Raw genomic sequence first — 15991 nt, 5'->3', positions numbered from 1 at the left:
GACATACCTTTTGGCAGGGTAGGAGTCTTAAACTAAGTTTTATTTTTCTAACATGGTGGTTGGCTTTTGGAATAGGGTGTCCTTAGATTATGCTGAGACAGTAAATTAAAGAAAGTTTAAAAGAAAGCAGATAAATATATGAATGATAAGGGCTGGTTTTGAGATTTTATTTGTTTAGTTAAGAGGATGGAACAGCCTAGAGGGACCAATAGGTTCCCTGCTGTCTCTAAACATTATATTAAGTTACCTACTTGAAGAACAAAAATTTCCTTTGCCTAACTTCACTTGAAGTTGTACTCCAATTATTACACCATGTGTATTACTTAACTGAATTTATTATATTTTACAATTAATGTGAACCATTGAATGTTTAATAAAATCAAATAAAATTTTAGTTATTTCCTTTCACTGAAAAATTTCCAGTAATAAGAACTCAAACATATCAGGTTTTGAACCGTACCATGTAATTTCTCTCTTAAACACAAAGCTTTTAACTCCAATGAAGATACTGATTTACTTATAATTAGACAGAGAAGTTTAAAAACTTATTTTACACAAAAACAATGTCACAAAAGTGTTATGAACTTTTTACACAACAAAGAATTTTTCGCACTTGTGTTTATATGAAAATAATGTAGGGAAGGCTCAAAATTCATAAACCTGTATTTATTTGTTTGTTTAGAATTAAGCACAAAGCTACACAATGGACTATCTGTACTCTGCCCATCACAGGTATTAAAACCCAGTTTTTAGCAGCAAGTTTGCAGACATACCACTTTGCCACTGGGGTGCCATATACATGTAAGAAATAAATACTTTTAACCACTGACTACACAAGTAAAATATTTAATTAAAAGGAAAGACTTTATTGAGTTAATTTCATTTGAAGTGGAAAGAGATTTCTACAAATATTTTTATAATTGGAAAAAAAAACAACTAGCTTTCTGACCCTGATAATGTTTCAAGCTTTGGATTAAATATTTTATTTTGTAACCTTAAAAGGATTTTTGTGAAATATAATTGTGATAAGCAAGCAAGTTACTGAATTTATATAACACACAAACACACACACTTTAGTTTGTTATAACCTAAAAACAAGCCAAAATAAAAATAAATTATAAATTAATAAACAAAAAATGCTGCAGTAATTAAAAAGGTCCCATGATATGAACTATAATGTGGGATATAAAGTGTATCTTAGGTTTTGGAGATACCACATTGCAGTGGGGATACACTGTCTGTCAGTCTTAACCTCCATTTGGCAGTTTCACATAAAGAAATAAAATAATAGAGTAGCAGCATATATAGAAATTAAAATTAGGATAGTAAGATGCGAGTGCTCAAGCCCACATCTATATCACCCTTCACTGCCTGCAGACAGTCGTAGAGAGCTCACTGCTCTCCAAAATAAAGATTGAAAAAACATTAATTGTAAAATAAAAATAAGGTACTACCATTTGGGGGTAAGTAAGGTAACTTACAGATATCTCTATCTTGCAAACTGTTGCAGTGCAAAGCTACTTAGTGGTCTATCTGCAGTCAATTCACCACAGGGGACAGAAGCCTGGGTTTTAGCATTGCAAGTCCATAACTTAACACTGATCCAACTGGGCATCCCATAATCTGTCACAATAACAAACAAAGTATTTCAATATTTTTGAGACAGTATTATTTTATTCATTTATTTTAACAAACAATCTCTGACTCAACACCAACAGAAATGGTAGGGTACTTTGTAAGAGCCACAATTTTTTTGTTGTTGAAAATCTACATGAATAAGCATTATTTTATGAAGAACCTAAAGATGTATGTCAATCCACAACTCTAACATCTAAAGAAGTTGTTTTGGGTTTTGAGAAGTAACGTTAGGCAATTTTTTTAAGCCTAATTTAACTAATGGTCATGACATGATTGTAGTACATTATCCATGGAACACTTGAGGCAATGAGCCAAAATACCTTAGCATTTATTCTTATCAAGATGGATTTGGTTGGTTGGTTTGGTGTTTTGTGGCACAAAGCAACTAGACTGTCCATGTCAAACATCTGGTAAAAAGTTAAAAGTAAAGTAAATTTAGTAAAATTCAGAAAAGGAAATTAAGGTAAAACAAAACAAGGTTAAAAAAACAACAACACCTAATTAGCATAAAATCAATGTTTACATTTAGTCTACAACGTTAAGAGAAACACTACAGTAATTCAAGTTGTAAAGGAATTTCTGTAGCATAACTGTAATAATCATAACTCACCAGGAAGACTAACAGGTAAGTACTAAAACCACCGTCAGTTACCTGAAGTTAGCCTTTCCAGTCCTGGTTTCGAGTTATTCAATATTACGGCTAGTTTCTAATTTCAAATCAAACTAGATGAACTATGATTTTTAAAGGGAGCAGCATTAAAAAGGTGTAATGTATGAATTAAAAAACTTAAATTGCATTAAAAAGATTAATGGCCTTTAAAAAACTAAAAACATTAACAAGGTGGACAGTGTCACCATCACCAATAACACTGTCTAACGTTATGGATAAACCTTGGGACTGAACATGTTTAAAATGTTGCCATTGTTGAGAGTTGTAATGACAACAAGAAAGTAAAATGTGGCTTATTGTGATCTGAGTGTTGCACAAACTACACATTGGTGCATCAGTTCCAGATAAAAGAAAACGATGAGTTAAAAAACTGTGACCAATGCATAGTCTAGTTAGAAGAACTTCCTTTTCCAATCCTTACAGAAGCAAGACAGCCAAAGTCCAATATAGGGTTTTATTTGGAAAACCTGGTTTTTGTGTTGCTAACTCCAAGTGGACTGACAGCTGGCACGGTGCTGAGCCTTGAAAACAGGACCATAGTCCATGTATGGGCTAGGCACAGCAGTGATAGTGCCAGAACAGATAGACTTAGCTGCAGTGTCAGCGAGCTTGTTGCTGGGAGTACTAATGTGGCCTGGCATCCAGAAAAACTGGATAGAAGTAGATGTTAAAGAGAAATAGGCAAGTCAGTTTTGAATATCAGTGAGAACAGGGTGTGAACCAACATGAAGCAATTCCAGGGCCAGTAGAGAACTAAGCGAGTCAGTACAAATAGTGCAGTTTGAGTACTGCTTAGCCTCTATGTGATCCAGGGCAAGAGAAATGGCATACAATTCAGCAGTGAACACAGAAGCTGTACAGGGGATTCTGGGTGCAACCACCAAACCACAACAAACCATAGTAGAGCCCACACAGTCATCTGATTTCAAACCATCTGTATAAATAGGAATGGAAGGATGGTTTGAAAGATGTTCACCAAATAGACAGTATTTCCAATCAGGAGTGTCTACTTTTCTCAGATGACTTAAAGATAGGTCACAATTGGGAACTGTAAGAAGCCCTGGTGGGATGGACTGATCGGTGGATACAGCAATGTTATCCAAGGACAGACCCAATTCATCCGACTGCAAAAGAAGCCAAAAGGAGCAATGGCAAACTGTCTGTTGTGAAAAAGTATAGCCCACTGACGAAGAAAAACACAACCCGAGGTAGGATGCTTTGGTACGGAACTAAGTTTTGAAGCTTATAGTAAAGACAGCTGCAAACAGTGGAGGTGCAAAGAAAGTTCATGAGACTATGTATAAGCTCTGAATTGGAGAAGTGTGGAAAGCCTCAGTTCAGACCCAAAGTCCTTGATGATGAATGGGGTCCAGCATCGTTAAGGCCGAGGGTCTGGCAGAGCCATAGACCATTGATCCATAGTCTAGTTTCAATCGAATGAGAGCAGGATATAACTTTAGCATAGAACATCGATCCACTTCCCAAGTTCTAAAAGAGAGGACACAGAGGATGTTCAGTACTCTTGTACATTTCAGAAAAAACATTTTCCTGCCAGATCCTATTAAAAGCAATCAGAAGAAAAGAAAGAAAAGCAGGAAATAGATGGTGCAGCATATCATAGTTTACATCATCAGGTCTGACCGATGTACTGCCAGATAGATGAAGATCCAGTTTGAGTTGCACCAGTGAAAAGGGAAGATTTTAGTCATAGAGACAAACAGCTTGAAAGAAAAGAAGTGATCACTCTGCCCAAGTCTTGATGGCTAAGAAGGTGGAGAATGAAGCAGAAGTGTTAGATACCTGGAAAAAACTTTAACGTGGAGTATTGGCAATGCTCTGGGTATCAGCTACTTCCTGGCCATCATAGAGTATAATCAAGAGGGGGACAATTATACTGCCCACTGATCTTTTGAATCTTGTCCCATATGACTTTGGAACTGGGGATAGAAGATATGCTGATTGTGAACATAATCCAAGATTCCTTCTGGCTTTGATGTCTTACCCACCGAGCAAGTGCACAGGCCTGCTGGAAAGCGATCCAGTTCGAGAGTGTAGGATACTTATGAAATGCATTCCAGGTCCCCATTTGAGGCTCCTGTGCCATGTGGTAAGCAGGATTTCACCATGGATGAGGATGTCATGGAAAATGTGTCGAGGTTTTAGGAATACATTGAGCAGCTGCCTGTATAATACAGTCAATTACTGCTGCCACACAGTCGTCTACTGATGGCTTACAGATGATGGCAGCATGAAGTTCTGCATGAGCAGTGAAAGAGGGCCAGTTTGTTTGATTCAGCTTCCATTGGGGCACTCGTGTCAGGTGGCATCGACCACCGCAAGTCTACTGTATAGGGCAAGAATGAAAGTAGGATGGGTCAAAGCTATTGCAATTGACACAATGAGGGTCCATTTCACACTCATAGGCATCGTGGTCCTTGCCACTACAATGAGCACACATCAAGAAACCATGATGTTATGTTTTTGAGTGACCAAACTACTGACACTGAAAACATCCGAGAGGGTTTGGAATGTATAGCCATACCTTGCAATTAAGATAACCTGCCTTGATGGTGGCAGGTGATCGTGGTGATGTAAATGTTAAAATGAGGGCATTGGTCAGCATCGTAATTCCATCTTTGCGAGTGGTGATGCGCCTCACTGCAGAAACTTCTTGGGTGGAGAAACCAGTGAGAATTTCTGACTCAGGGATGTTCTTCAAATCATTCTCAACAATAACTCCTCATTACGAATTCAAAATAGCATGAGATACAACCTCAACAGATATATTCCCAATAGCCTTTGAATGTGAGAGGAGTTCACTGTGTTGAGATGTGGATGTTTCCACCAATATGTCATCAGAGTGAAGCTTTTTGAGTGACACTGGAGAGCCAGCAAGTCCCTTTTGACCCTTTTGAATGAAAAAGGAGAGATTTGTCATAAAAATTTGTCTGAGGTACAGCTGTTTCAGATGTTGAAGATTGCTGATCAGAATCTTCAAGACATGGTCGTTTACCTTTGGACTATTTTTTTCACTATTTTATTTAACTTTTTATTTGGAGGATCCATAACAAAAAAGAATTTTTTTTTTCAGTGCCCACTGACCCCATCCATCATGGAGCCCTTCAAGGGAACACATTACAATGCCAATCAAGGACACTGCAGCAACACCATGGTTTCATAAGCACTATACTCAAACACTAGCATCAGATACAATGTCTAAAACACCTGTTGAGAACATCCTACACTGGTACTTGGTTGATCCTTGTCCAAATGAACCAGTAGACTGACTCTATGGGTGCCACCCCAAGGCTGCCCATCTACAGGAATTCAAGACCAAAGTGGTGTGTTAGGGTTGGACCTTTCAATCACAAGGATCCTCTTGGGTCACCATGCATGGCAAATGTGCGTGGATGTTTAGATCCCAGAGGAGGTAAACTGAAAGAACAGAACCTTCCTTGGGAGTTCCCCTCACCATATACAAGAATCCATACCGAGGGGATCAAGATAGAAATCAGGTTAGATTTAAGGTTAACCTGCAAATGTAATGTAGCAAAACATTCAATATATTTCAACTGTAGCAGGTGAAAATGCAATCATGATGCCACATCAATTACAAAAGAAGTCAGAGAAACTGTGATGGAGAAGGTGTTGTCAAGTGCCCAAAACCATACAAGTTATTTGTGATAGATTTCAGCATGTGTTTTACTTTTTTGATAGGATGAAAAGAGATGTCACAGAACTTTAATTTTGATTCATGAGCAAGACACTGTTGGACAACTGCTGCAAAAAAGCAAATCTCTTTATGGGCCATCAAGTTAAGATGAACTAGTAGTTTGCAATCAAAAGCATCTTATATGCCATGAAAGATATATGCAGAGGCAGTGGATTCTCTTACAAGGTTCCTGTTTTTATGGATTTCAACAAGAAACTAGAATATATAGAGATAAGATGGTTGAACAATAATGCAAGAGAGGCATCATTTGGCATGTTGTGATGGTACAATACTGGCAAATTGAAAGTAATGCTTTACCTGTTGTTTTGCTTCAGAATGTATATTGTGATCCTATCTTTGATAAAGATAACAAGGACTAAGTGCTCGCTGTCCCAATGGTGAAAGTAATGTTATGTATTATGAAGAATCTATTTCCATATAAAGCAGATTGTTCTACAGTCAGTCAAACAATGCAGGGTTCTACAAGAATAGTCTTCTATCCACCATTATTTCTAGTCTGCCTTAGACTCACAGGATTGAAATCACAGGGTGTATTCAAACAGACACTTCAAGATATAAAGCTAGTTCTAACTGTTCACTTTTCCAGATCAACAAATGTCCTCAATCTTGCTTAAAAAAATGGCAACATCTGTGTTACACTAACCCACACAGTCACTGGCCTTAAAGTTCATGTTTTGCCAAACTATCATGGAAATTATTAAGCTGGATAAGCAAATACAAGAAATGGTCATATGGAACATTTTAATGATCTGTTCATCTAAGTCCCACCAGTCCAAATATCCCAAATGATTTCCTCTGACAATACACTTTCGCTCTCAGCCCTGACTATTTGGTAAAGGTGTTTAAATATCCTGAAGTAATTATTAACATAATGATCCAAAAAGAGAGAGAAATGTTTCATCATATTAGAAACAATGGGGGAATTTGTTGGGAAGGAAAGTGATAATGAATATGACGTGGACATACCACTTGACGTTGACAGAGAATTCTATAGGTAATCAGCAAAATGAAAGTGTCAGAGATGATGGATAACCCGCTAACAAAAAAAAAAAGACTTAGAAGAAAAATTCCTTAACTTTAAGCTGTAGCTGGTTACATATAATCTAATATGGCATTAATGAATCCAAGGCAAGTCAGGAGGCAACAGATCTATTGAAAAAGGCATCATACTGGTGATGCTCTGGACAAAAAAGCTCCTGTAAATAGGATGGGTTCCAACAACACTGTTTTATATGCAGTTGAAAGGTCAGCTTGGTAAGAGAAATGACAGGGAAATTTATCAGATTAAGAACCTCTTCATAACCCTGATAAAACACGAACATTACAGTTATGGGAATGATGTATGGAATATTTATTGATATATCTAATAAACTGTAATTAGGATTTTATAAGTACCATGACCAATTTTTTTCAATTTTATAAAACAATTAAAACAACATTTTAACATGTTTTATGAGTTAGGTGTAATTACAATGGACTATGCATTAATAAATTTGTAATCATTTTCATAACACAAAATATACATTTCATAAACACCTACAATAATTTATAAAAGCCAACATGTTATTTTGATAATTACTATGGCTTGTTTACCTACTGTTTACAGGGTAACTAACAAGTAAACAGTTCCAGTGACTCTCTCTCTCAGCTGTTGAAAAAAATTAGAGAAGATACTACTATGTACAGATATAATTATTTACTCTATACCATTTCTAGACACACAAATAAAGCATACTCACTTACTTACTGTTCCATGTCAATAAATGAGTATGTCACAGATCTTCCACCCTGGACTCCCAGTGGCCAAAATTAACACTACATTCTTACACAGGAAGAGAAGGAACAATCCTGCATATGGCAATTGGTGATAATGAAGGCTATCCAAGTTGAAAAGCAAATGTTAGAATTTGTTTTCTTAGCTCATAACTGTAAAATAAAACAACAACAAAAGCATATCACTTACATATACTAATAAAAATACCTTTAACTAAATTCACCCCATTTCTTATTGACTTACACCTCATAAGTAAGTGCACACATACACACATATATAAACGTAAAGCTTTTAATGTAGAGTTTCATATCTCTATGAAATATATTGAAATATATTGTATATTTATTTATTTGTCAGGAAATATATAAAAAATACAATGACTGATAATTAATAAGAACATTTTGCACTGTAGTAGTACAAACTGTTTAAAAGTGCCTTGTTAGAATAGGTAGCAAGTTAACATTTTAGCTTAGATTGTAGAGTTGCCTGGCATATGTAGTTTCAGGTTCAATACCAAGACAAAATGATGCAAAATACAAATTACCAGAGCATCTTAATCACATGTTGAAGCATTAGTTACTTTCATCAATGTAAACAGTGAAAAGTATGATGACTGACAAAGAATTGTGTTTTTTAGTTTAACCACTTGATTTTAACCTCTGAAAAAAAATATACACTGCTTTTACTTTTCAGAAGAAAATCAACTCACCTTAAACTTGTGAAAGGCATGTACTCCACAACTATTGGTATCTCCTTCTTTCCTAAGCCAATTCCTCTGTTAGAAAAAAACCAAACTTAAATACAATCTAGCCTCCATTTTTGAAATGTTAAGCTTGTGTCCTATCAAAATATTTTTAGAATAGAGTACAATAAAGGCAGATGACTATATTTTATCATTTGTGTAAGCTTCAATAAGTTCATTTTTTTTTTTCTCAAGAAACAACACAGATCTTAAACTTATTCCAGTACCATAATCAGTAACATATGGTTTGAGTGCCAAATATGGTTTGCTTCAAATAATACCAAATATGGTTCCCAAGTTTTTTATTTACTCACACTTATTAAAAATTAAACATACTAAGTAACGAACAATATCCTCAAACATTTAACACTCCTATCATGCTACTCTGCTGTCCTTTTAGAACAACCTATTCTTTGCTCTTGTTAGTGTTTTTATTCCTGAAAATGAGAAATCTCACTAAAGCAGTGCACTAAGTTCAATAATTATTTTACACATTCTTTGAATTGCTTTCACAATGCACTTGTACTAAAAACAACTGTGCATGCATGCATGTGCAAGTATATTTTATATAGTTGTATTTCCTGTAACAATTGACTCCTTGCAAAATGCTTGTTTTAAGTTGATCCTTTTAAAAACAATATTGGTCAAATTAGTTATTCTATCGAAGTAATTCCTTCTATATTGTTATTCATCATTATACTTTTATTATAAAGCATGATTTGCAATAAAATTGGTATTTAGGACCAACCTTTTACTCACCAAATTTCTTGAAATATTATTGAGCTTATAGCTGAAAGTATCATTAATAATGAGAGCATCCAAATAACTAAAGAAACATTCTATTCTTTATAAGTAGAGAGATAAGAAAAAATACTGTCAAAAATGAAGGACAAGTACTACCTCCCACCCCATTATATACCATAACCTCACATTTGTCAGGTGAATAAAATAAATAAGTTTTGTGAGCTTAACCAACAAAGAGGCAGAAGACTACAGTCAAGGCAACCAAATTTCAAATGAATTCATTTGTGAGCCAATCAAAATTAAGATCATTCATGTAATGGATATGCAGTGAATTCATGGAATGAGTATTAGTAAAAATTAGTTAGATTAACAACTTCTAACAGATAGAAAAGCCAGTGCATTTTGGTAACACTACATTCTAACAAAAGCTTTTATGTCATGTTGCATAGCAACAAAAGAAAAATCTAATGCTGTTGTTAGTCTATGTAATGAAAGTATAAAATGAACGTATAAACAACTAATCTGGAAAAATATTTGTTGATTGTTTTATTTAGAATCTCAATTCATTAGAAGTTTGTTTTATTAAAAATACTGGTGATGTAACAGAAAGCAGCTTAACTGAGAAATGATTTGAGTGTAAAATTGAACTGATGGTTTTACTTTCATAAAAAAATTTATGCATTTGGCTCCATGTTAAGACTTTAAACTTATATTATAACAACACTCACTACACTTTTCAGGTTTCATGGCTCCCTTGAACCTGTCGCTAAAATTGTAATGGGCAGACAGTAATCAAATTATTCAATCTGGATAAATGCATTTTCACTTTTGTGACTCCTATTTCAAGAAATAAAGTGTGGTGCAACACACACACACACACACACATCCTAGCTTTTGTAAAGGTTAGATGTTTAATTAGCCATTCTGATGGCCAGGATTATTTTATGTTTTGCTCTAAGTATACAGCTTATTCTGAACAGGAGTTATTATGGAATCATCCTAGTAGCCCTTCTCTGAACTCCTTACAAATAATTCAATATAATTTATATGTATTCTAAGTAAGGCCTAATTAGTAATTTGTACGAAGGCAATTATTATTTTTTTTACTTGTAATCAATATGTTCATACATACATCCTCAAATATGATTACAGCACTGTCTCAACAGACAGTAACTTGTCCAACTATAACAAGATTCTGAAAAACTTTTTCAGACATATTAATGAATGGGTTTTTTCATTCATCCAACTACCTTACAACTCAATTAAAGTCTTTCCTCAACCTCTATCGATGTGATTTTCTATCTTTTATGCAGCATTTTATAACAATTCCATGAACTTTCTTTCACCAAGGTAACAAGAAACATTATCAGAAAAAGAAAAAAAGACATCAGCTTAGTAAAAAAACAACAAAAAACTCAAGATAGAACTGAGTGATTAACTTGATTAATCAACTAGATTAGCATCATCCACTCTCATACAAAATAACTGAATAATCAAAATTATGAGTAAATTTATTAATGTCACAAATATAATCAGCTAATCAAAATTGATGCTTCCTATTATTGCAACTATCTAAATGACCAAAATATTGTCATTGTAATTTCTCATTATTATTTTCAATAAATTTAAGGCTGTTCAGATTGAACTATTAGTGTCATGACCCATGAAAATAATCAAATCATTAATGTTTTCAACTTTTACTATTTTTGATGATTCCAATTTTGCTTATTACCCAACTCTATTAACTTCTAGTGGGACTGTTATCATCTCCTTTCACAATTGGAGTAATGTTAGTAATTCTCCAATACACAAAAACCTGCCTATCTATTGACCTATCAGAAAGGAAAGAGAAGGCTAATATATCTATATATCTATATATACCATCCTTGACCTCTTTTAATACTAGTGAAAAACCTTGTCTAGTCCCGGAGCTTTATACAGTTTTATTCTTTCAGTTTTTTGTTTACTATTATGGAATCAATACCTACATGTAGATCAAATTCAGTCTTTCCTGTATGCTACCATCTCCACTATTTCATAATAAAATTTGGAAATGAAGAAAATGGAAAAATTTAGAAATTTAGAGCCTTGAATGAAATTGTTGGCAAAGTTTTGGTATATTCATATCTGTAGGAAACAAACGTTAATTCTTATATGTTACAGCTTTATCAAATTTCATATGAAACATTAAAGATTAAGTACTTATGTTATTTCAATTATTGTTCCAACATATAACTAACCAACAATCTAAAGTTAAAAGGAAACCCAGAATTAGAATACTAATACCCACTTTTCCAGCTTTGATCTAGTGCTTATTAAGTTGAAATTAACACTGTGAAACAGAAAAAAAACAACACTGGTTCACTAATACATCACGATTTATCAGTTATTTTTATTGACACCAATACTATTGTAAATACCGAAAGACGATAATGTGATTTTTAACAAGCGTTAATTTCTTTTGATTTTAAATTACTTACATTTTTGTTACAACTTGAGGAGAGAAATTCCGTCATTTCTCTCTCTTCCCATTGGGAATCCAAATGCAAATTGTCGCATTACAATTTTTTTTTCTGTTAAATAATTCATTGTATGAAACCATTATTAATATTTCTTTCCCAGTTAAAAAATTTATAAAGACCAAGGGAGGTTTCTCCATAGAAGATTAACAACACTGCCATGCTATAACATGCTACGCTACTTGTAACTATACGCCCTAACATTGGTAGTATATTTGCGGCAAGTTTGGGCAATACTCAAGGCAGGGATGATTATGTAGCACTTGTTCATATGTGAGATAAACATTTTAATTTTTTTTTCTATGGGTAATAACAAAACTAAAAATTCAAGGACAATGAGGACTTACTTGTCTATGTAGCTCATCCACTCCACTAAATAAAACTTTAAAGAAACAACAAAAGGCAGCTTTTATCATTGAAATATCCATCTCAAGCCTTCCCCTAAATTTAATACATCCACTTCATGTTGAAGTAGCACATTCGAACTCCCACTACGCCTCGAGTACCATTTATCAAATACATTAATCAGAATCCGGGCACTAGTCTGCAGTAAGGAGGAAAAATTCAATGAACCTGACCCTTCCGGGTCTTTAGACTTAAATCCCTATAAAATTTGGTTTGGTTTGTTTTGAATTTCGCGCAAAGCTACACAAGGGTTATTTGCACTAGCCGTCTCTAATTTAGCAGTGTAAGACTAGAGGAAATGCAGCTAGTCATCACCACCCACTGTCAACTCTTAGACTACTCTTTTTTGTTTTGTTTGTTTTTTGGGAATTTCGCACAAAGCTACTCGAGGGCTATCTGTGCTAGCCGTCCCTAATTTAGCAGTGTAAGACTAGAGGGAAGGCAGCTAGTCATCACCACCCACCGCCAACTCTTGGGCTACTCTTTACCAACGAATAGTGGGATTAACCGTCACATTATACACCCCCACGGCTGGGAGGGCGAGCATGTTTAGCGCGACGCGGGCAGACTACTCTTTTACTAACGAATAGTGGGATTGATCGTAACATTATAACGCACTCACGGCTGAAAGGGCGAGCATGTTTGGTGGGGCGGGGATTTGAACCCGCGACCCTCGGATTACGAGTCGAACGCCTTATTTGTAATAAAAGAAGAATAAGAATTATGCCAATATATAAATATTTATATCTAATACTCTCAGTTACATTAGTTGTCAATAAGCGATTAAACAAGCACTATAAAATAACATAGAATTTAATACAAAACAAACATTACAGTAGAACTAAAATTAAGCACTTATTTCCATTATCTGTGATAATTGTTAACAAAAAGTCATAACGGATACTGTTTAAGATCATAGTACCCAATTACGTTGGAAATGTTATATTCGAGAAAATCCGGATGCTGATATCAAACTAGCCACCAGTTATACTCTTCATACTTCAGCGTTAGGAATTCAAGAAATGTTAAGGTTGAGAGTTCTACCGTTAGAATTTTTGGATGGTTTTATTTCTATTTTAAGGTTGTATTTGAATATCAAAGATAAGTATTTTCCCACATTTGGCTGCAGACAGCGAAAGGTAGTAGGAGTTTAGAGTCGTAGGTATTAGCAAGGCTGGATTGAAACTGTGAGGGGACCCAGAATAAATATTTTATTGGGAGCCCTCACCAAATACAATGACTGAAATATTAAGATTGCTTCAGATGCGTATTAAAAAGTTATCCCTTTTCTAATAATCTTTTTATTTTCTAATATAAACTTGTTTATATTTACAAACAATTGTTATAACTCGTATGCCATTATGAACCGTGTGTAAAATGCGACTTGTGGGCATGTGGGAGCAAGTAATACGAGTTGTTTCAACACATTCTACCCTTAACGAGAAGATATTACCAAAGCGATTTGCAGTATAACTATGCAAGTTTTCTATATATTACAATATAACATTCTTTTTTTTATATAATAGTGAAATACCTCTGTGTTATATCAGGAATTCATACGTTTTCCAGGCTAGCTTTCGGCGTGCAGTTATCACCAGATAACCATAAATGAAAAGTGCACAGGTGTCGTTTACTTTATATTTTGTGAGAGACCCAGGACATTTGTCCCAGATGCTGTGAGCTAAGCCGCTTCTGGGCGTAAACTCATAACTCTCCAGCGTCTAGATTTTCTGTGGCAGCATTTTGATGCTATGACAACAGACATTATCGGTTATGACTTAATGTCGACAACTAGAATTGATAAAGGAAAATAACAGTTTATTTTTAGTTTTATTATAATGTTTGTTTTATATATTTAAATATATATTTGTGTTCCTCAGTTCTATAATTAAATGGAGAAAAAAACAAAACACGTGACGCATCAAGACTATTAGTCTTGCATTTTAATTTAAAAACTATTTCCCAACAAGTACGTGATGGAATTACCCACAATAACAGCAGAGTCCGATCACGATGGGCCGGCATGGCCAGATGGTTCGTGCGTTCGACTCACAATCTGAGGGTCGCTGGTTCAAATTCCTGTAATACCAAATGTACTCGTTTTTTCATCCGTGGGTACGTTATAATGTACGGTCAATCCCACTATTCGTTGGTAAAAGTGTAGCCCAAGAGTTATTGGTGGTTGGTTACCACAGTTGTATCGAGTGCTTTAAACAATTGCCTCTTTTTCGTCAGAGTTCACGTAGGTTGGTCCACATGGGCAGAACAGAACCTGTGGATGTACAGGGTGCATGCTGAATTAAATGTGAAACAAATGACATTACCTTTGCTTCGAAACTATGAACTAATCGTTGCTTGAGAATGCTTTTTCGTAAAACCGAAAGCTTGCATAAGAAATACTGAAAAGATGTTGGAATTGATAGAAAAAAATAGTCTTGTGGAATTTTTAAGAAGTTTGTAGAGGTATATGATTTTAACTTTTGAATATTTTAATTGCACATATATTTATTTATTTATTGCATTTTTAATTTGTGAGAATTTTAAAGAACTTTTTCTTTTAATATATGGTTATGTAATTATAGTATTTTTTATGATTTATGAAAAATTATTACATAATCTCACTTATGATATTATTCCCCGTGGGACTACATTTTTTCTAAAAATATGTATGTGTGTGTTTTTTTCTTGTTTGTTTGTGTTTTCTTATAGAAAAGCCACATTGGACTATCTGCTCTGTTCACCGAGGGGAATCGAACGCCTGGTTTTAGCACTGTAAATCCAAAGGCTTACGGTTGTTCCAGCTGAGGACTTTTAAAAATATTTCGTCGGTTTATATTATTCAGAAAATATATAATAAAGATGTGCTAAAAATTTACAATTGTTGTGTGTGTATTTTTTTTTTCTAATAGCAAAGCCACATGGGGCTATCTGCCGAATCGAGGAGTATCTAACCCCTGATTTTAGCATTGTAAATCCGAAGACTTACTGCTGTCCCAACGAGGTACACTAATACAGTAACCTTGTGTTTTAATATCTAACAAAACATCAGTAAAGTAATTTTATGTTTTAATCATTACCATCTTCAAAAATGAAGTAGGTCTTGGGTCTATCCGTGTAGAATGATACTCATCTGTTCCTGTTTTTATCGACCTTGTACTTGTCTATCTCACTCACTGTGATTCTTCTACGAACTACCATTTTCTCTATTCATTTCCAAGGGAACTGATTTAGATGCATTATCTGTTCCTCCATTTGCCTCAGTTGGCCATATCCTCTCAGTTGCATCTCTTCAATCATCAGCAATACACCCTTCACACTCAGCTTTAACATAATATTATAAATTCTCATTTTGTCTCCAAGTGAGACACCTTTGAAAAAGCAGAAGATTTTGATCTCGATTGTTTGGACTTTACTTTTCCTTTTAGTATCAAACGTCCATGGCCCATTTCCATACACTAATAGAGGTCAGAATATAGTGGTATATATATATATATTCGGTAACCCTAATGTTCTGCGGTGTGTATTTGTTCCTCATCAACGTGAAAAACATTCTTACGTTTCAGTTTATCCAGCTTATGCTTATATTTATTGCATATTTTCATCTGTCCCCTGGTTAAAATGAAGTTCCGGGTATTTTTAGCTGTTCTATCTGCTTTAATATTTGTTCCTTTTGCCATATGTGTTTGTTTTCGCATACAAGACGACACCATTATTTCTAATTTGAAGAAATTTAGTTTCAAGCCGAATTCTTCAATCACTTTGTACC

General features: G+C 34.6%; 1 long non-coding RNA gene across 40 annotated transcripts in view; it reads right to left on the bottom strand.

Annotated features, from left to right (window-relative positions):
- The window catches only part of LOC143236080 (uncharacterized), a 28958-nt gene extending 16468 nt beyond the window's left edge, over positions 1-12490 (bottom strand). For 6 of the 40 annotated variants that reach the window (XR_013019445.1, XR_013019451.1, XR_013019452.1 and 3 more), the window contains exons 1-3: positions 12168-12490; positions 8525-8590; positions 7781-7918 (exon numbers count right to left, since the gene is read on the bottom strand). This is a non-coding gene — a long non-coding RNA (uncharacterized LOC143236080). The other 34 variants (XR_013019447.1, XR_013019455.1, XR_013019453.1 and 31 more) reach the window with 23 other exon arrangements.
- Positions 12491-15991: the final 3501 nt, after the last annotated feature.

The sequence above is a fragment of the Tachypleus tridentatus genome, chromosome 13 (assembly GCF_004210375.1).
Source record: "Tachypleus tridentatus isolate NWPU-2018 chromosome 13, ASM421037v1, whole genome shotgun sequence".
Taxonomy (NCBI): domain Eukaryota; kingdom Metazoa; phylum Arthropoda; class Merostomata; order Xiphosura; family Limulidae; genus Tachypleus; species Tachypleus tridentatus.
Note: the sequence above shows the minus strand (reverse complement) of the source record. Positions and strands in the feature narration are given on the sequence as shown.